The sequence below is a fragment of the Bos indicus genome, chromosome 1, assembly GCF_029378745.1.
Source record: "Bos indicus isolate NIAB-ARS_2022 breed Sahiwal x Tharparkar chromosome 1, NIAB-ARS_B.indTharparkar_mat_pri_1.0, whole genome shotgun sequence".
Classification (NCBI taxonomy): Eukaryota; Metazoa; Chordata; class Mammalia; order Artiodactyla; family Bovidae; genus Bos; species Bos indicus.
Window position 1 is genome coordinate 60,337,326 of NC_091760.1, and position 19,297 is coordinate 60,356,622.

Below are 19,297 nucleotides of genomic sequence, written 5' to 3' on the forward strand. Positions count from 1 at the left end.
CTGCACCTTTCTTTGGGAAGGGAGTCCTTATTTTATAATGCTTTCCAAACAGATCCATTTAAGAGACTAATTATTGCCTAGGTTTCAGATCCTGGGTAAGTCAATACAAAGAAAAAGCTGTTTCATACTAAGTACTATCATCACTAGTGGATAATGTAAATTTAGAGTATTAAACACTTCTAAGACAAGTAATCCTTTAGTGTCATCAAAGTATTAAGTATTAAGATATAAGTATTAGTATTAAGATATAAAACTTCTTTGACAAGTCACTGGTTTGGTTTGGTCTTTCTTTTTGTCACCTAAAAACTGTTTTGTATTAAAATTGAATTTAAATTCATTGTAGCATATAGGACAAAACTTTTCTTTCCTTACTGAGCTGTCACAATAAGCATGAAAACAAACGCTCAGACCTAGAGGGAATCCTGTAGCAGTGACCCAAAGGAAATTTAGTAGACATATATATATTTTTTTTTTAAGAATCCTTTTTTTTTGCTAGGCTTGTGTTGTGGACAAATTTTGAGTAGAATTTATTACTACAGTTAGTTTCTTTAAGTCTATTGATAGGTTGATCAATTCAATGAACATTTATTAAGTATCTGGTCTGAGCTAAACAGAAAGAATGAAGAAAGCATATTCCCTTCCCTCAAGAACCTTACTGCATGGGAAAGGAAACATACATAGTTGGTGAAATAAAAATTTGCTTACAATTAGCTTCAGAAATTTTTTTTTTCTTTCAAAAATTCTACCCTGAGTTAATATAATGTGAGAGTTGGACTGTGAAGAAAGCTGAGCGCCGAAGAACTGATGCTTTTGAACTGTGGTGTTGGAGAAGACTCTTGAGAGTCCCTTGGACTGCGAGGAGATCCAACCAGTCCATTCTGAAGGAGATCAGCCCTGGGATTTCTTTGGAAGGAATGATGCTAAAGCTGAAACTCCAGTACTTTGGCCACCTGATGGGAAGAGTCGACTCATTGGAAAAGACTCTGATGCTGGGAGGGATTGGGGGCAGGAGGAGAAGGGGACGACAGAGGATAAGATGGCTGGATGGCATCACTGACTCGATAGACGTGAGTCTGAGTGAACTCTGGGAGTTGGTGATGGACAGGGAGGCCTGGGCATGCTGCGATTCATGGGGTCACAAAGAGTCGGACACAACTGAGCAACTGAACTGAACTGAACTGACTTAATTTTTGCTTTTAGAAAAAAAAATATCATTTTGATATTTGGCAAAACTAATACAATTATATAAAGTTTAAAAATAAAATAAAATTAAAAAAAAATAGAGGCAACCGCATTTAATTAAAAACCACAATTAAATGGGTTTAAAGGAAAATAGTGCAATCCAAACTATATGCTTAATTAGAAAAAGACTTTCTACTGCTTAGATCCTGTTTTAAAAGTAATTTAGAAATAACTAAACACATAGTTTCGGAGAAGGCACTGGCACCCTACTCCAGTACTCTTGCCTGGAAAATCCCACAGATGGAGGAGCCCGGTGGGCTGCAGTCCGTGGGGTCGCAAAGAGTCGGACACGACTGAGTGACTTCACTTTCACTTTTCACTTTCATGCATTGGAGAAGGTAATGGTAACCCACTCCAGTGTTCTTGCCTGGAGAATCCTGGGGACAGCAGAGCCTGGTGAGCTGCTGTCTATGGGGTTGCACAGAGTCGGACACAACTGAAGTGACTTAGCAGCAGCAGCAGCAGCAAACACATAGTTTATGATAAGTATTTGCCTATTTTTGGAATATCAATTTCCTCTTTTGGAGTTTCTATAAAGTAAATATTTTTTACTTTTAAATCTTAAAGTACAAAGAACATACACGGAAATGTAGTTCCTAGGAAAAATTTTAGGAACAATACTATAGATCCTATAAGGGTCACATTCCTTAAAAGGTCTTTATTTTCAATGTCATCATATAAATTAACTTGTCTTATGAAAAATATCATGCTAAACTTAACTAGAGAAGAATCTGAACAAAACCAAATTAACCATTTTTTAATATACTTTAAATACAAAGGGATGGTTATGTACCTTTAAGAAAAATATTCAGATGTTTTTAAATAATCATCTCTCCATGATATTTTAGATTTAATTTTGTGAACTTAGCAGCAAAAAACCTGGTTTAGTACAAAATGAGAAGATAACTACTTTGGAAGTGAAGAAATTATCCAATATTATTAGATTTTTATTAAAGAGGAACAGAAAACCATATGCTCAACTATTTTCAGATATATACATATCTTCTTTTTATACCATAAGACACTACATTCCTCCATTTCAAATATGAGGATACCAGCAACGTGTACACATATTTGGATGTCTTCTTGCATTTACTTAAACTGACCTTTCTGTATGTACTCTCCATCTCAGTACCCTGAGCTATGCACATTTGAAAACCACTGACTAGTTTATATTCTCCCTCACCATATTACTTAGAACCATCTTGATTATCAATTGCTAACAGACACTGGGCATAATACATAGGCACCTACTTCTGTATCCTTGCTCAACACAAAAAAGGGAAAAACCTAGAATAAATTAGTAATAAAGTTCCTCTCACCCTGCTAAATATTAAAAAGTCAGTCTCATTCTGACACCACTTAAATAAAATAAGTATGGTCTTAGTGTTAACTCATAGGTTATTATATAAAAATAACTATAGTTATGTATAATAGACTTCATATGTACATATATATAAATATACTTGAATATAGCATGTATAATGCAGGACAGCTACTTGTTATATTTGAATGTATATATTTTATTTTTATATTACTGTTTTTACTTGTCAACATTTTTCCCAGAAAGTTAAAAGGAAAATACTTAAACTGTTTTCATAACACAAATTCTAACTGAAATAAAATGTTCTTTAAAAACTGTAATTAATGGCTGCTGTGTCAAATAGTGAACCAAAGGGTCAAACCTTATAATTCACAGTTTGAGAGGTCATAGCTTAAATTATAACTTTAAAAAACTGATTATCTGTGAGTAATTTGACAAATCCAACTAATATACTCTGAATGCATGTAAAGTCTTTTTGAGAGTAAAAACAATGTATGTCCAAGTGGACAGTTGATGGAGGAAATGGCCTTTTTACCGAACAAGGCTGAAGTCCAGCATAATGACTTGGAATGCTTTTGAATGAGCATGCAAGGCTGGAAGGCCAAGTAGTATACACATCCAAAGGGAGCATAATGAACAATCTGATCTGCAGACAAAAATATTCCACATACATGTCCAAAGAAAGGAAGGAAAAAATATACACTTCTATCAGTTAGTCTTTCATCACCACTACTACTACTACCCAATTTACAGATAAACTCAAACTATGGAGCATTAATAAATAATCTTTAAAGAAATAATTTTTATAATTTAAAAAATACTAGAAATTCCCACTGTTTTTCGATCTGAGATTGAAAATACTTATGGAGGTAACCTATATTATATATAGTAAGCCAGATTTATAAAATTGCTTTCTTTATGACTCACCTTGAAAGTAAGTATTATTGCACCTATCTTCATCCCAAGGCCAACCACCTTTCAAGACATAATCTGAAATAATTTTGCCTGCCTATATTTTTTAAATCTAGAAGAATTCCTCTATTAAGAAGGCAGGCCATTGAAGACCAAATTTCTTAACCCATGTCAGAATTCAGAAGTCCATAAAAATAAGTCATTTTTATATCTTTTTATATATATAATAAGTCAGTTATATATCTATGTTATAATGTTTACTTATGTGTGTATTTTATTTTCTTATTAGTCCTTCTTTCTTATCAGGGCTTCCCCTGTGGCTCAGCTGGTAAAGAATCTGCCTGCAATGCAGGAGACCTGGGTTTAATCCCTGGGTTGGGAAGATCCCCCAGAGAAGAGAAAGGCTACCCACTCTAGTGTTCTGGCCTGGAGAATTCCATGGACCATATAGTCCATGAGGTCGCAAACAGTCAGACACAACTGAGCAACTTTCACTCATTCACCCTTTCTTATGAGTCCCCCAAAGGGGAAAAACTATGTCTTATTTTTTTCTACAGCTATATCTAACCCCTAGGAAGTTCTTGGCACAGAGCAAACTTTCAAAAAATATTTGCTAGAGGGTGGAAAGAAGGAAGAGAAGAAAGGCAGGAAGCTTATAGTTAGTCAGTCTCTTCTAGAATTATGTATGTTATGGTGGGAAGAAAAATCCAAAAAATAATGTACTCTCTATTTACTCAGTTTACCTACCCAGCAATTTGCTGACCCATGCATCTATTCTAGAAACCAAAAAGATTTAAAACAGATTCCAAAAGTACGTATTAAAGATAAATGAAAAGGATCGAACGTAGAGTGGGAAATAAGATGTTTATGTATGCATGTAAAGACAATTACAGGAAAAGAAAGGAATTTGCTGTTTTAATTTCTTCAGTTTAAACTAATTCTTATTATAACCACTTATTATAATGCTTTTATTACAATAAAACATTAAGGGATATTTACTAGTTCCTCATCTGGCCATGCACTATAGAAACATTACATAACCACAGTTTTTCGTATCATGAATCATAGAATCTATGAAAGAGACAAATATTCAATTATAATAAAGTGTAATAAGTAAGTTATAATAGCAGAAACATAACTTTGAGAACAAAGAACTCTTCTCTGAACCAGAAAAAAATATTTGCTGCATGGTAACTGCTTTACTTCAATGCTACTACTATGTCCTATTACACCTCTCAGAAGAAAGACTTTTATAAACATTATTGGCTCCTGATGTACAAGGAAATATATGCACTCAAATGTCACTGGGATAAAGGAGATCCAAACATGTAAATTATTATATCATAAGAAAACACATTTGAAAAATGTTCTTTTTTCTCATAAGTGAAAGCCAAACTCTGATTCCACTTAGCTTTCTAATGTTTCTCATTCCGTTGGACCAGCCCACACATACTGGGCTCTGGATAAGTCCTGGGCTCAACCATCTGGCCCTTTACTTAATTCTTTTTTAACACTGACAAGTGTATTAGTAACACTTCCTTGATTGCTGGTAAATATAGAGCCACCACACAACTAAGATTTTCCCTAATTCTGAAAGTCACTAATTAGTTGTGGGTAGGGGTCGGGGAGTATTACAAAGATATGTTGAGCAGTACTACAATAAGTAATCTAATTCCCAAGAAGAAAGTATGTTAATCTGCTTCCCACTTCATTAGAGGAATAAAAAACATCTTGTCATCACTAAAGGATACAAAGGAGACCTGGATATTTAAAGAAATAGTAGGTAGGGACGAAAAATGAATGCAGCATTTCATCAAGAAAATCCCCTATCCTTCGTGGACAACAGTCATGGTTTTTCTTGGTATCCTCTGATTACTCTATTTATCAGTGTATTCCATGAGCGTAGTTTATTCAATTAATATAAATACAATCTTCCGAAAGAAACACATATGGTAAATGAATCCTATTTAATAGATAGGATTTAATCCTATTTAATAGATCATTCTACTGGCACTTACGCATTACGCAACTTTGGAAACTACCTTAATACTTTCAAACCAGTAAGGTCTCATTTGCCTGACCTTGCAGTATAAACTACTGTAGGTTTAGAGGAGAGAATGCAATTTCTAAAAAGTCATTTACAGAGAATATATGGTTTAATTTGTTTGTTTTTCCACTGGATAAGAGATAGTCTAACGCTGTTTATTTTCCTGTAAGGTTTATATTTGTTAAATAACATCAGCATCAGGCTTAAAATACCATAATTCAACTCCCTAAATCTACAGATTCTAACTGTGTAAGGTTGAATTGGTTGTCCTCATTTCTAAGATCAAGCAACTTAACACCAAGCAACAGTTTTTAAGAGGCTATTTCAGGTTTCAGTGTATCTCCTTTGTTCATCTGGGGAAAGGATGATTTTCTCTTATAGTACTTACACCAAATAACTATAATCTCAACTAAAAACTTAGAAAACTGGATTGTGAGGCAGGTGTAAATATTTCCAAATCTTATAACTAATGAATAAAATTTAATTGGCTTATATGCAGAAGTAAATTTATGAGAGGCTGAAGAATAGAATAAACAAGGGGGGGAAAGTACATTGTTTACTATGTAATTTAAGAACTGTCAGAGAAGTGGGGCATGTCTTATTTACTGGTGTATGAAAAGAGAAGAATGAATGCTTTTGCATACAAATAAATGCAGGTATAGAAACATAATAGAAGCTTCATGTTACAATGGAGCTTAAACTTCTCTGGGCAGTGACCAGCTAAGGAGAAACAGAGACAGTTACAATGCAGTGATTAACTAGCTGACAGATCTATTATTCATGGCAGGTATGTAAGCAGTCAGGGCAGCGATGTTGGTGGCCTCTCCTCATCAAGCAGCTTTGCCAGTACAGACTGGATGTCTGGAACCAGGCAAGACACAACAACAATAAAAGCTAGCGCCAGCTAAGGGAAGATACAGCACGATTCATCTCCAATTTTAAATAGTACTAGAAATCTTCATTGAAGAAGATTTTTCCTTGGGATTGGCAATATATTGTATTTATAGGATGTAGACCAACCCTGCTCTCTGATTTATCTTACTCACTTAGCAACATGCCTAAAACACCTACCCAGAAATTTCCAGTATATTACAGAAAAAAAGGAATTTTTAGCATTATTTGGCAAAAATTTCTGTTGATAAGTATGACCATCATGTCATTACATGAACAGATGGTCAAAGTGAGTCCATTTCACCGACAGTATATTGTGTGGGTCTTTTTATCTCTGAATAACCAAACCAAACAAAAGCATAGCATGGAAGAGGTCATTGTGCCTTCTCTGATTTGGTTGGTAGCTTTATCTTTGAAATATGAAAATAAAACCAACATAACTATAATCCTCCACAGTACCATTTCTGCATAATATTTGTCTATTTAAGTATTCACATTCAAAAATCATCCAGATATTTGTGAAGATGGAAAAACAAATCAGATATTTTTAACTTTCAATACCATGATCTCCAGTAAAAGGAGAAAATATAAAGTAGCCATATTACTTATTCTTCAGTTTTATCTAACCGTTTACCAAATGTTTATTGGCAAATTACAACTCTTTTTTGGTATTCAGGTATTTTAATGAAAGATAAGGGAAAATGTATTTTAAAAAAGCAAATGTCCATAAAAAAATATATTTTCATGTGAAAGGCTGTGCTGTATATATAGATTATTTTTACTTAATAATGTTAAAGTATGACAAATGAATATTCATAACCAAATAAATTAAGTCTAGCAGATAACCAATCACTAGTTACTACATTTTGCTCCATGAGATACATACACACACACACACACACACACACACACACACACACTACTATTTGGATGCTTATTATGATAGCTTTATCAATATAACCAACTCAAAATATAATTTACTTTGATTTTTTTAAGTAAAAATAAATAATACTATGAGGCAAAAGAAAGAAAAAATAAGAATATATGTATATCTATAACAGCTAGTAGTCAAAACAACAGCTTAAAATTATGCTAAAATGCATCTTCACATGTGGCTGTGAAAACTTAAGTGCAAGGAAAATTCTGGCTACCCACATCTGAAGGAGCTGATGAAGTATGAAGTTTAAGAGTACATCTTTAGTAGTTCTGTACCTTAAAATATTGCCGAGTATTAATTTTTCATCAAGTTGTCATTTTCTCTGACATTTGGTTTTATTAATCAAGGCATTTATCATTAATTTGTAGAAAATATCGTAATTAAGCCAAATAAAATAAAATCCTTAAAAGGTTAAAATTAGAAAGCAGGTGAATGAGAACTTTGACATTACCCTGTTAACATACAGGAGCTTTTGGAAAGTATGGGAATCAAGTTTATGAAGTGAGTTTGGTGCCTCAATCTTGGGGCTGGCTGTTTTTTTTTTTTTAATGTTATAAAGATTTGATTTAAAGCTCCCTGACAGTTTTGACATTCAGGTGAAAGTACTGCTGCTGCATTTGGAACAATTTGCATATCCCACTGCTAAATGGAATGTTTGAGGTGTGCACTGGTGTAAAGAAATTAAAAACAAGCTATCACACATGCTTAAGTGTATGTGTTCACAAAACTGATGGTTGGATCACACCACCCCTACCCCCTCCAATGTAATCTGTGATTTACTCCTCTGTAATAAATTACCCTACCATGTTATTCTTGCTGGAAGATCTAACCATGCATGTAAGAAGCAAAGTAATTACAGCCCCCTCTTGTATCAGAAACTTTCTTCAAACCGTACGAGCTCTTTATACACAATGCAGCAACACATCTATTGTAAAATTCTTGCCTGAATTTCTAGATTTCTGACCATGAGTAGCCACTAAATCTTGTCTACATGGTTTTGTTGTCCCCTCAAAAATGTATTTTTATTTCTTATAGTTAGTTGTAAAGCTCTTCCTAAAGAGCGATAGGTACTGACTTTTTTACTTTGAGCCAACATGTCTATTTAGGAAAAGGGCAGGGCATAAGATCAGAAGAGTTCCAAACTGCTTCAAAAATCAGGGGAGGGACCATAGTATATTCCCAAATAGAAGGCTGAAGGGATACAGCAACACCAAATTAGGCTGACATATTCTGAGACAACAAAAGCTTTTTCCTTTTTTGACTCATAATGTTAGATTATTTTTAGGTATACATGGAAATGTTTATTTAATGTGTTAAAGAGAAATAAAGAAAAGACCTGAGGGAGTAAGCTGAAGGTCATTAATATCACGAAACTTTTCAGTAAGATGAAAACCTATTGAACAAAATACTGGACATTACCTTTAGCCTTCAGAGCATCAAAGGGAAATTCTTAACACTTCTTTTTGTGTGACTGTAAAAGAGAAACATTTAAAATTAGGAATTACATTTCCTAATATCTTTATGATTAGTCATGAGACATAGGTAGTTGAATTTGTATATGTCAACTAATATCTATAATTTTAAAAAGATAAAGGCTAACGTTAATTTGTCTATGTGCAGAACAAGTACTTGGTAAAATATAGCATGAGTTTACAATGGAAACCACTGTACAGGGTTTAGAGGGAGAACAGAATATTTACTATAGCATTATTAGAAGCTTTATCAATTGATACAAATGTTTTTACATTTATATTTTAAAATTAAAACACTAATATCAAATAGTCTGTATCCCATTTATTTGTTTATTCTTAGTTACCAGAGATCTAGCAAAAATCTACTACATATAATACACTGGTAAGCACTGGTTAAGTTAGGAAGTATACAAGATAAGATACAGGCCCTATCCAAAAAATATGATAGCAGTTGGAAAGATGTTTGTAAAATGCATAATCTAAAGAGAATAAAAAGTAAATGGGTGGAAAGAAATAGGGAGTAGAAGGTAATACATTCAGTAGAACTTGAACTGGTCTTCAGTACCTAATGCATTGATATTAGAATGTGGCTTTATGTTCTCAGTCTCAGCAAGCAAGGTTCTAGGAAGGTCCTACACAGATATGAGCTTTGCAAGTGGCACATTGGTAAAGAATCCATCCACCTGCCAATGCAGGAGACACAAGAGACGCAGGTTCGATCCCTGGTTCGGGAAAATCCCCTGGAATAGGAAATGGCAACCCGCTCCAGTATTCTTGCCTGGGAAATTCCATGGACAGAGGAGCCTGGTGGGCTACAGTCCATGGGGTTGCAAATTTTGGGCACAACTGAGCGTGCATGCACACACACACACAGAGGCAGGGAGGTTAGCCAAATATATCAGTTATTTTCCAACCAAATGCATTTGATAGTATAGAATCCAAACTAGGACTGGGAGCAGTAAAGCAGCAGGATGCTGAGGTGATTTTAACCCCAATTTGGTGAGTTAAAATATAAAAAGATTTAATTAGAATCAACTCCCCTATTAAATACTGAGTTTGATATTGTATGTCCTTGAAAAGTGATCTCTCTAAATTTGTTATGAAATACACTGAGAACCTTGATGTCATATTTGCTAATAATCTTCACAGACACTCAGCCATTCAAAGTCTCAAAAGCAGTCTTACTAATGGAAAAACATACATAAACATAAGCAAATCCTGTAAACCAGTACATCTACAGTAAAATTTTTATTAAAATGAAGACAGTCTAAGGTTTTCAACTGACTAGATCTTTAAGATGCAGAAACAAAAGGGAAACAAAGAACCAAACAGCAATCCATACCAGCAATCCTGAGCTTATGATGTACTAATACATAAAAAAAGGATCCAGAAAAGGAAGGTTATAGTTCTGCCATAGTAGGTTACCTGAGTAATACCACACTTATTCTGTAACATTGATCTTTAGAAGAGGCCCTAAAAATTTGAATCTGCTAGGAGGAGTGAGATAATACCCACTAAGCATGGATAAGCAGAGGATAACTTGGAATGGAAAAGAAAAAAATACTGAGGTTATGGGGATGAAGTAGGGAAGGATATTTCAGAGAAATTTAATTTAGCCATTATATATTTTGTTATAAAAGTGATTTTTATTTATTTTTTGTGTGTCTTCCCTACTGAAATGGAAGTTCCATGAGGTCAGGCCCTGTCTCTTTTACTGTATCCCCATGTACATGAATAGTGTCTGGCACATAGTATGAGATCAATGAATATTTACTGAAGGAAAGATCAACAGCCTGACCAACCTATGAATGAGGCACTAAGTCTACATCTATTTACAGATGAAACAATTTAAGCTTAAAGAAGTTAAATGTTATATATTAAGTTAAACTTTAAGCTTTTACAACTATCAACTACTGCAACTCATTTTTCATAGTCTTCTACTCAATATTCATTCTAGCAGGGGAATCAAATGATTAGCAAATAAATTGCTAAACTAATAATGTTCTATAATTCACACTACAAGGACAGACAAAGCAAGGTAATAGCATTGACAGTTACATGGACTGATATTTTAGATAGTTCTGGACAGAAAAGCTGCTCAGAGAAGGCAACAATAATAAAATTGCTGAGTAAAGTAAGGGAAAATGTCTAAAAATATCTGGAGGTTATGTGGGCTATTACAAGGATTAAAGGAGATACACATTACCTTTCTTAGTATAATGGCTTGCAAACAGTACTCTCAATAACTATTATTTTATTATGTTGCTATTATTTTTATAAATGGTGAACTGCCCAATAAGATTATAAGTTTGTCAAAGACATCCATTCTTCATTCCCTACAGCTCCTTAAATAGTGCCCAGCAAGAATTCTCAATAAACATTTATAGAACTGAAAATAGGAAGACACAAGTATCAGTTCACTAATTAGAAAAAAGACTATATGAATACAAGAAAGTTACCATATTTCATAGGCATAAATCAATCCAATTCTGTTAAATTAATGTCACTTAATAAAGGGAAATATATAAAATGGATATAGCCAATAAGTCATAGATTAAAAACAAAGTAAGAAATAATCAGAAAAAAATGAAGGCATTGATACTAGGTCACTATCTTGACCATTCACAAGCTCTGTCTGCCTCCATCAAGTTAATACACATTTCTAGTGCAAGAACCCTTCTGCAACAAAGTAGTAGAGAACATGGTTAACTTTTACCAAAGACTGAAATATAAGTGACACTGTGATAACCGTCTGGAGAAGGAAATGGCAACCCACTCCAGTGTTCTTGCCTGGAGAATCCCAGGGACGGGGGAGCCTGGTGGGCTGCCCTCTATGGGGTCGCACAGAGTCAGACACCACTGAAGCGACTTAGCAGCAGCAGTGATAACTGTCATTGTTAGACACAGATGTGTAGAACAGATCATAGGGACTTAGTACGGGGTAAATATTACAAGTTGCATTTCCACAGTGCTGAGATGGTTGAGTAATTAAAGACAAACAAATTTTGTTCCCTACCTTTTGCCATGTACCAAAATAAAAATTATAAATATATATTAGGATAATAAGTAAAATAATTGAAGAGCTTTAATAAAATGTATGTATATAATTTTCTAAACTCCAAGGTAAGAAGACCTTTTGAAACACACAGATAATAGTATATAACATAAACACAAAGATTTCTTAAATTGATTAATTGAAACAAAATTTTTTTATAAATCCAAAAATATCCTGAACATAATTAAGCTGCCCACAACAAATAAAGATAAATATTTTTGCTAATGCTAAGTCGCTTCAGTCGTGTCCGACTCTGTGTGACCCCATAGACCGCAGCCCACCAGGCTCTGCCGTCCCTGGGATTCTCCAGGCAAGAACACTGGAGTGGGTTGCCATTTCCTTCTCCAATGCATGAAAGAGAAAAGTGAAAGTGAAGTTGCTCAGTCGTGTCTGACTCTTAGCGACCCCATGGACTGCAGCCTACCAGGCTCCTCTGTCCATGGATTTTCTAGGCAAGAGTACTGGAGTGGGGTGCCATTGCCTTCTCCGATTAATGTATATGATATTCATAGGGTAAATAGTCTTTAGGAGGAAAGAAAACAAATATCTCATTTTTTAAAATGAATAGGCAATTAACAACAGAAGAGCATAAGGTATATATGAAATAATATTGAACTGTAATTGCAATGAAAGAAATGCAAATTAAAATAACCTAAATATCCCATAATAGTGAACTGGTTAAATAAATTATATGTGATATAATAATAATCTTCCATTAAATATGGCAAGTAAAAATTTACAGTATACCATTAAGCGTAAAATGCAGATTGTAAAATGGTCATGATATTAAAATAGCAATTTTTAACAATTTGTCTATATATAATATATATAGGCTATGCAAATTTTTGGTCATATGCATATATAAATGTTGATCTGTATGTATGTGTGAGTGCATATGTATTAGAAAAAGCATGTGTGTTATAAAAAGCATGCAAACACTTTTACGTGGGCTTCCCAGCAGGAGATGTGGTTCATCCCTGGGCCAAGAAGACCCCTTGGAGAAGGAAATGGCAAACCACTCTATTATCTTTGCCTGGAAATCCCGTAGACAGAGAGGCCTAGTGGGCTGCAGTCTATGCGGTAAATGGCAAAGAGTTGGACTTGATTCAACAACTAAACAAAAACACCAAAGCACCTATATACTAAATTATTCTCAGGACTTATCTCAGATATTAAGATATAATAGATATTCTTCTTTTTACAATTTCCTACCAAATGTTGTTGTTGTTGCTGTTTAGTCACTAAGTCGTGTCTGACTCTTTTGCAACCCCATGGACTGTAGCCTGCAAGGCTCCTCAGTCCATGGGATTTCCCAGGCAAGAATACTGGAGTGGGTTGCCATTTCCTTCTCCTAGGGATCTTCCCCACCCAGGGATCAAGCCCATGTCTCTTGCATTGCAGGCAGATTCCTTACTGCTGGGTCACCAGGGAAAACTCTACCAAACAGTCTACAAGACATAAAAATTACTTTTCATAAAAACAAAAGCAGTAAAAAAAAAAAAAAAAACCAGTCTACAGTGCAGAAAAAAATTAGGTAATATATCATTAAATGTGCTGAATGTTAAGAAAGCCACATGGAAATGTCTATCTGTACTATTTTTGGTGAAAGCCACCTCCATTAACTGTACATTTTTTTTTTAAAGAAGTAAATAAAGTAGATGGAGTGATGGAAGGGAAAAAAGAGAACGATAAAGCAAGAAAGGAAAGTAAAAGGAAGTAAAAATAATATTTCTTTTAAAAAATCACTCATAATTGTACCTATTAGATTCCTAGAAGCCACATTTTAAATGTTCACATCTTTGATCAAATTTTCAAAGAAAGGCACAGCCTGAAATGTAGAAAATTTAAGAATTTTGACATTATATTGATATAGTAAGCATATTATTATAAAGGAAAACAGATAAAACATGTATTAATTTTAGCAATAGGAACACAACAGAGGGACAAACAAAATTTGCCTTGAGAACAAATGAAGCAGTTTTGGAGGTAGGAGTAGTATAATTTTGAATAAGTAAAAATTCAAACTAAGTAAATAACATGTTGGGACAAAATGAATAGAAACTGTTAAAGATTATTCACTATGAGTAATTACAGAAAACAAGTATTCATCATTAAATAAAAAACGAAGTACAAATTTTGATTGTATCTGATCAAAGACCCCAAATGAAAACCAATTTACAATACTTAAATAACATCAGAAAGAAAGAACCTATACATACATGGTCAAGAGGATAAGATATATTCTAAGACTAGAAAACACTAATTTAGTTCCAGTTAATCCATAATGGTGCTTCTGAAGGTAGAGGTATTCAATCTGGCTTTGGGTATTATCAGAGTTTTTAAAACACCAGAAAAATCTGATAAGTCCTACAGTAGACTTCTCCAAGAATCCATAAAAATGACCTGGCTAAATCCTACACTAAAGCCATCTAAAATCAAATTCCAATGAGCTTGAGCTCTAGGGCAAGAACAAAAGGTCATTCACTTAACCCAATTATTCTTTCTGTTAAGTATTTCAGTTTCCCTTCCAAATAGAGGGGAGAAGTTCAGAAAGATTATGTACTAAATATTGCTTTTAACCCTAAAATCCAATCAATTCCTTTTTCCCCTCACTTGTCTCTTTAAAAGTAACCCAAGCCATTTCCTTTATTATAGATAGCTTCACTCTGTTTATTTTTATTTCCCAATAGCAGAATGCCTTAAATAAATTCTTAAAAACCAACACACCAACAAATAAATAAATTAAAAGTCCATGACTATAAAAAGTACATAGTCTAACCTGCTTAATTATTAACAGGTAAACAGAATGCATTTCTGAATTATTTACTTAATCTCCTTCAATTAAAAACTTTAAAGTTTTTGAGCTTGGAATGTGTACCTTTTCCAAGGATTCATAAAACAATTATTTTAAAATATTCTATCAAGCCATTTTAATAAAAGCAATTAAAAACACCAAGGTAAATGTGAATTTAAATATTTGCATAAGTACATAAGAAATACAACACATTTTGAACATTTCAGAGTCTAGTAAAATTCCCTTTCTTCCCACTTCCCATTGTCCTGTTTCAGATGCTTTATTCCACAATATGTTTGGACAGAATGAGTAAAAATATTCTGTACTAAATTATATTAATGAGATTGATATAATAATGCTTTGAAGCAAGCAGTCATATAATGCTTTACTCCTAAGTATAAGAAATATATAATTATGAAACTACTGCAAGTGTGAATAATTCTGAAACTAGGATAAGAAAAAAGAATGAACAATAGACAAAAATCACCATTTTCTCAGGACAAAATACATACTCAGCTGATATACTGAAGAATGATTGCTGCCTGACACAAGTAAACATTGATTACCTGGAATTCTGGTTCATTAAATTTTCTGACTAGCTAAAAGTTCACCAGAGAGAATAAAATTTTCATTTTCATCCTTTTAAACTAAAAATCTAAAATATACTATAAGGTTTTGCTGCCTCTGTAAATAGGGTATCACACTTTTATCTTCACTGAAGACAAAAATTTATATTACTTCAGAGGATGGTTGTTACTTTTGGGGGGATCATAAGTCCCTCTGAGATGATGGTAAAATTAAGAATCTCTTTCTCTCGAAAAGTGTATATGTTCACAGAATTTTGAATAAAATTTCTAGGAGTCCACAAACCCACATAAAGACCACTTGTCTTCAAATTTTACAGAATTCTAAATAGTTAAGACATAGGAGATTGCACTGACTACAAAGTGACCTCAAGACACAAGGATCTTTAGACTTGCTTTTTGAAAACACCCCTAATGGTGAACTATTAACTTATGAGCTATCTCTTTTTTTTTTTTTTAAAAGAGAGGAATATAAGAACAATTCTGCTTAATTTAATCTAAGGTTAAATAATGTCTCAGTTTAGGACAATTGCTTTGAGTTTTAAAACAAAATAGTGCTGTTTTCAAATCATTCCACATTCTTGAAATGGCAACAAATTTCTTATACTTTAGTAATTCTTAGAGAAGGCGGGGTCAAAGAGAAACTTACTTAATTTTTATTCTTCTAAAGATTATCAGATAATAGCAAAACGCAATTCAGTTGCTCAGTCATGTCCGACTCTTTGCCACCCCATGGACTGCAGCACACCAGGCTTCCGTGTCCATCACCAACTACTGGAGCTTACTCAAATTCATGTCCATCGAGTCAGTGATGCCATCCAACCATCTCATTCTCTGTTGTCCCCTTGTCCTCCTGCCTTCAATCTTTCCCAGCATCAGGGTCTTGTCAAATGAGTCAGTCCTTCATGCCAAGTGGCCAAAGTATTGGAGTTTCAGCTTCAGCATCAGTCATTCCAATGAATATTAAGGATTGATTTCCTTTAGGATGGACTGGTTGGATCTCCTTGCAGTCCAAGGGACTCTCAACTGTCTTCTGCAACACCACTGTTTAAAAGCATCAATTCTTTGGCACTCAGCTTTCTTTATAGTGCAACTGTCATATCCATATATGACTACTGGAAAAAGTATAACTTTGGCTAGATGTACCTTTGTTGGCAAAGTAATGTCTCTGCGTTTTAATATGCTGTCTAGGATGGTAATAGCTTTTTTTTAAAGGAGCAAGTGTCTTTTAATTTCATGACCGCAGTCACCATCTGCAGTGATTTTGGAGCCCAAGAAAATAAAGTTTGTCACTGTTTCCACTGTTTCCCCATCTATTTCCCATGAAGTGATGGGACTGGATACCATGATCTTAGTTTTCTGAAAGTTGAGCTTTAATCCAAATTTTTCACTCTTCTTTCACTTTCATCAAGAGGCTCTTTAGTTCTTTCTGCCATAAGGGTGGTGTCATCTGCATATCTGAGGTTATTGATATTTCTCCCCGCAGTCTTGATTCCAGCTTGTGTTTCATCCAGCCCAGCATTTCACGATGTACTCTACATGTAAGTTAAATAAGCAGGGTGACAATATACAGCCTTGACATACTGCTTTCCTGATTTGGAACGAGTCTGTTGTTCCATGTCCAGTTCTAACTGTTGCTTCCTGACCTGCATACAGATTTCTCAGGAGGCAGGTTAGGTGGTCTGGTATTCCCATTTCTTTCAGAATTTTCCAGGTTGTGGTGATCCACACAGTCAAAGGCTTTGGCATAGTCAATAAAGCAGAAATAGATGTTTTTCTGGAACTCTTGCATTTTTGATGGTCCAGCATATGTTGGCAATTTGATCTCTGGTTCCTTTGCCTTTTCTAAATCCAGCTTGAACATCTGGAAGTTCATGGTTTACGTACTGTTAAAGCCCGGATTGGAGAATTTTGAGCATTACTTTACTAATGTGTGAGATGAGTGCAATTGTGCGGTAAACAGAGCATTCTTTGGCATTGCCTTTCTTTGGGGTTGGAATGAAAACTGATCTTTTCCAGTCCTGTGGCCACTGCTGAGTTTTCCAAATTTGCTGGCATATTGAGTGTAGCCCTTTCACAGCATCATCTTTTAGGATTTGAAATAGCTCAACTGGAATTCCATCACCTCCACTAGCTTTGTTCCTAGTGAGCTTCCTAAGGCCCACTTGACTTCACATTACAGGATGTCTGGTTCTAGGTGTGATCATACCATCATGGTTATCTGGGTCATGAAGATCTTTTTTGTATAGTTCTTTGTGTATTCTTGCCACCTCTTAATATCTTCTGCTTCTGTTAAGTCCATACCATTTCTGTCCTTTATTGTGCCCATGTTTGCATGAAATGTTCCCTTGGTATCTCTAATTTAGTATCTTAGTGCAAACACATAAGCATTTCCTATACTCAGGCTTTGTTGTAAGTACTTTTATGCATATTTACTTAATGTAAAAAAAAAAAAAAAAAAAAAAAACCTCTAGGAGGTAGCTACCTCATATCAGATATATCCCTGTTTTATTGATGTGTAATCTGAAACACAAAGAGATTAAGACATTTGACAAAGATCATCTCTACTGAGTGGCCAAACTAGGATTCTCACCCATTCAATCTTTCTGCAGAGTCTGTACTCCTACAAACCATACTACATTTCCAGGTTTCAATTCTTCATGAGCTTACAGGTTATCTTGTGTGGTTTTATATTTAGCACAAGTCCATCTTTTCACTACCATACAAGAAGCATTCACAGTGTTGTGCCCAGAAATAGTCATTTTGGAAATTGTTCGTAAGTTGCTGACAAAACTGATACCACTTTTGTGACAGTTACACACCCTTGTAAATTTCCCAGAGTCAACTACCCAGAAGAAAAATAAGACACCATTACCTCAGTAAATGCAGAACCCTACAGCAAAAGCTGATCCCTCATTTCCTTTTTGGAAATAGGTCTGATGAGATACAAAATTGAATGATTATACATAGTGAGGGCCAACCAAGGTAATAATAGAAGTGGATTATCATAAGAGAATTGTTATCATAATAACAGTTCCCAAAGGGAAGACTGTCTGTAGTTCCTCAATTGTCTGAAGAGAGGAACAAACCAAATTATATGATTTTTACTTTGTAGTCTGAAAATAGTTTCTATGAAATAGGAATATTAAAGTAAAATGTATATTTAGTTGAGGGCATTCAAGTTTCTGTCCGTGGTCAAACCTGCCACAACATGAAAATTGTCTTGGCATATCTTTCTCACTGACAGTTTGAGTGTTCCCAGAGATAGCAGCCACTTTGTCTCTCAGGATTTGCTTTTGATGTACCAACCTTCACATTTTCAGTAGTTCCATTAAAAGCTAAGGCTGATAACTAATGAAAGAAAGAGAGGAAGGAAGGAAAGAAGGAAGAAAAAAGAAAATAAAGCAGAAAATCCCATCCTTATAGTTTGCACAGGAATGTTTTCCATTATATACTTGTTCCACTTAATTTTTATTGAACTACTTCCTACATATAAATACAATTAAGCAGGTACCAGTGAGAGACAAATATAAAAGGATATAATAAGGCCTTTCAGAGTCCTGAAAAATGGCTAAAGATCAGATAGCTAGGAAAGAAGGTATAGCATAAGGCAAATAAAAATACAGATGCAAGACTACATAACAAGAAAGAACCTTGGTAACTGAGACAGCTTTTCTTTATTGGACCCAGGGACTTTTGTCAAGTAATTGATTGCAATGTAGACAAACTATGCTGAGAATGAGAACCTGGTTAAAATAGAAAGTATTCCTGGAATAAAATATCATCCTTGGTTCCTTTCTCTTTAAAATGTCCTAAATATCATAATAAAACAAATATTTGGAAATCATCCAGTTATTATCTTATTCCCTATAATGATTCCCAACCACTTAAAATACCAATTCCTTTGTTCTTGGTTTTCAGAGTCCTCCATAATCTGGTTCCATTATGCATCCTCTTTTCCAAATATTACAGAAATCATACCCTGTAACCTTATCAAATAAGAATTCAAAACAATATACATTTGTTCAACAAATGTTTA

At 34.3% G+C, this 19,297-nt stretch overlaps 1 protein-coding gene across 27 annotated transcripts in view; it reads right to left on the reverse strand.

Annotated features, from left to right (window-relative positions):
- ZBTB20 (zinc finger and BTB domain containing 20) overlaps nucleotides 1-19,297 on the reverse strand; it is an 863,676-nt gene that overhangs the window by 684,286 nt on the left and 160,093 nt on the right. For 26 of the 27 annotated variants that reach the window (XM_070793746.1, XM_070792544.1, XM_070793369.1 and 23 more), the window contains exon 2: nucleotides 8,773-8,824. The exons of the other annotated variant lie outside the window; for it this stretch is intronic. The gene's annotated coding sequence lies outside the window, so the exon portion shown is untranslated. The remainder of the gene's footprint in view (nucleotides 1-8,772; nucleotides 8,825-19,297) is intronic. 27 annotated transcript variants of the gene reach the window in all.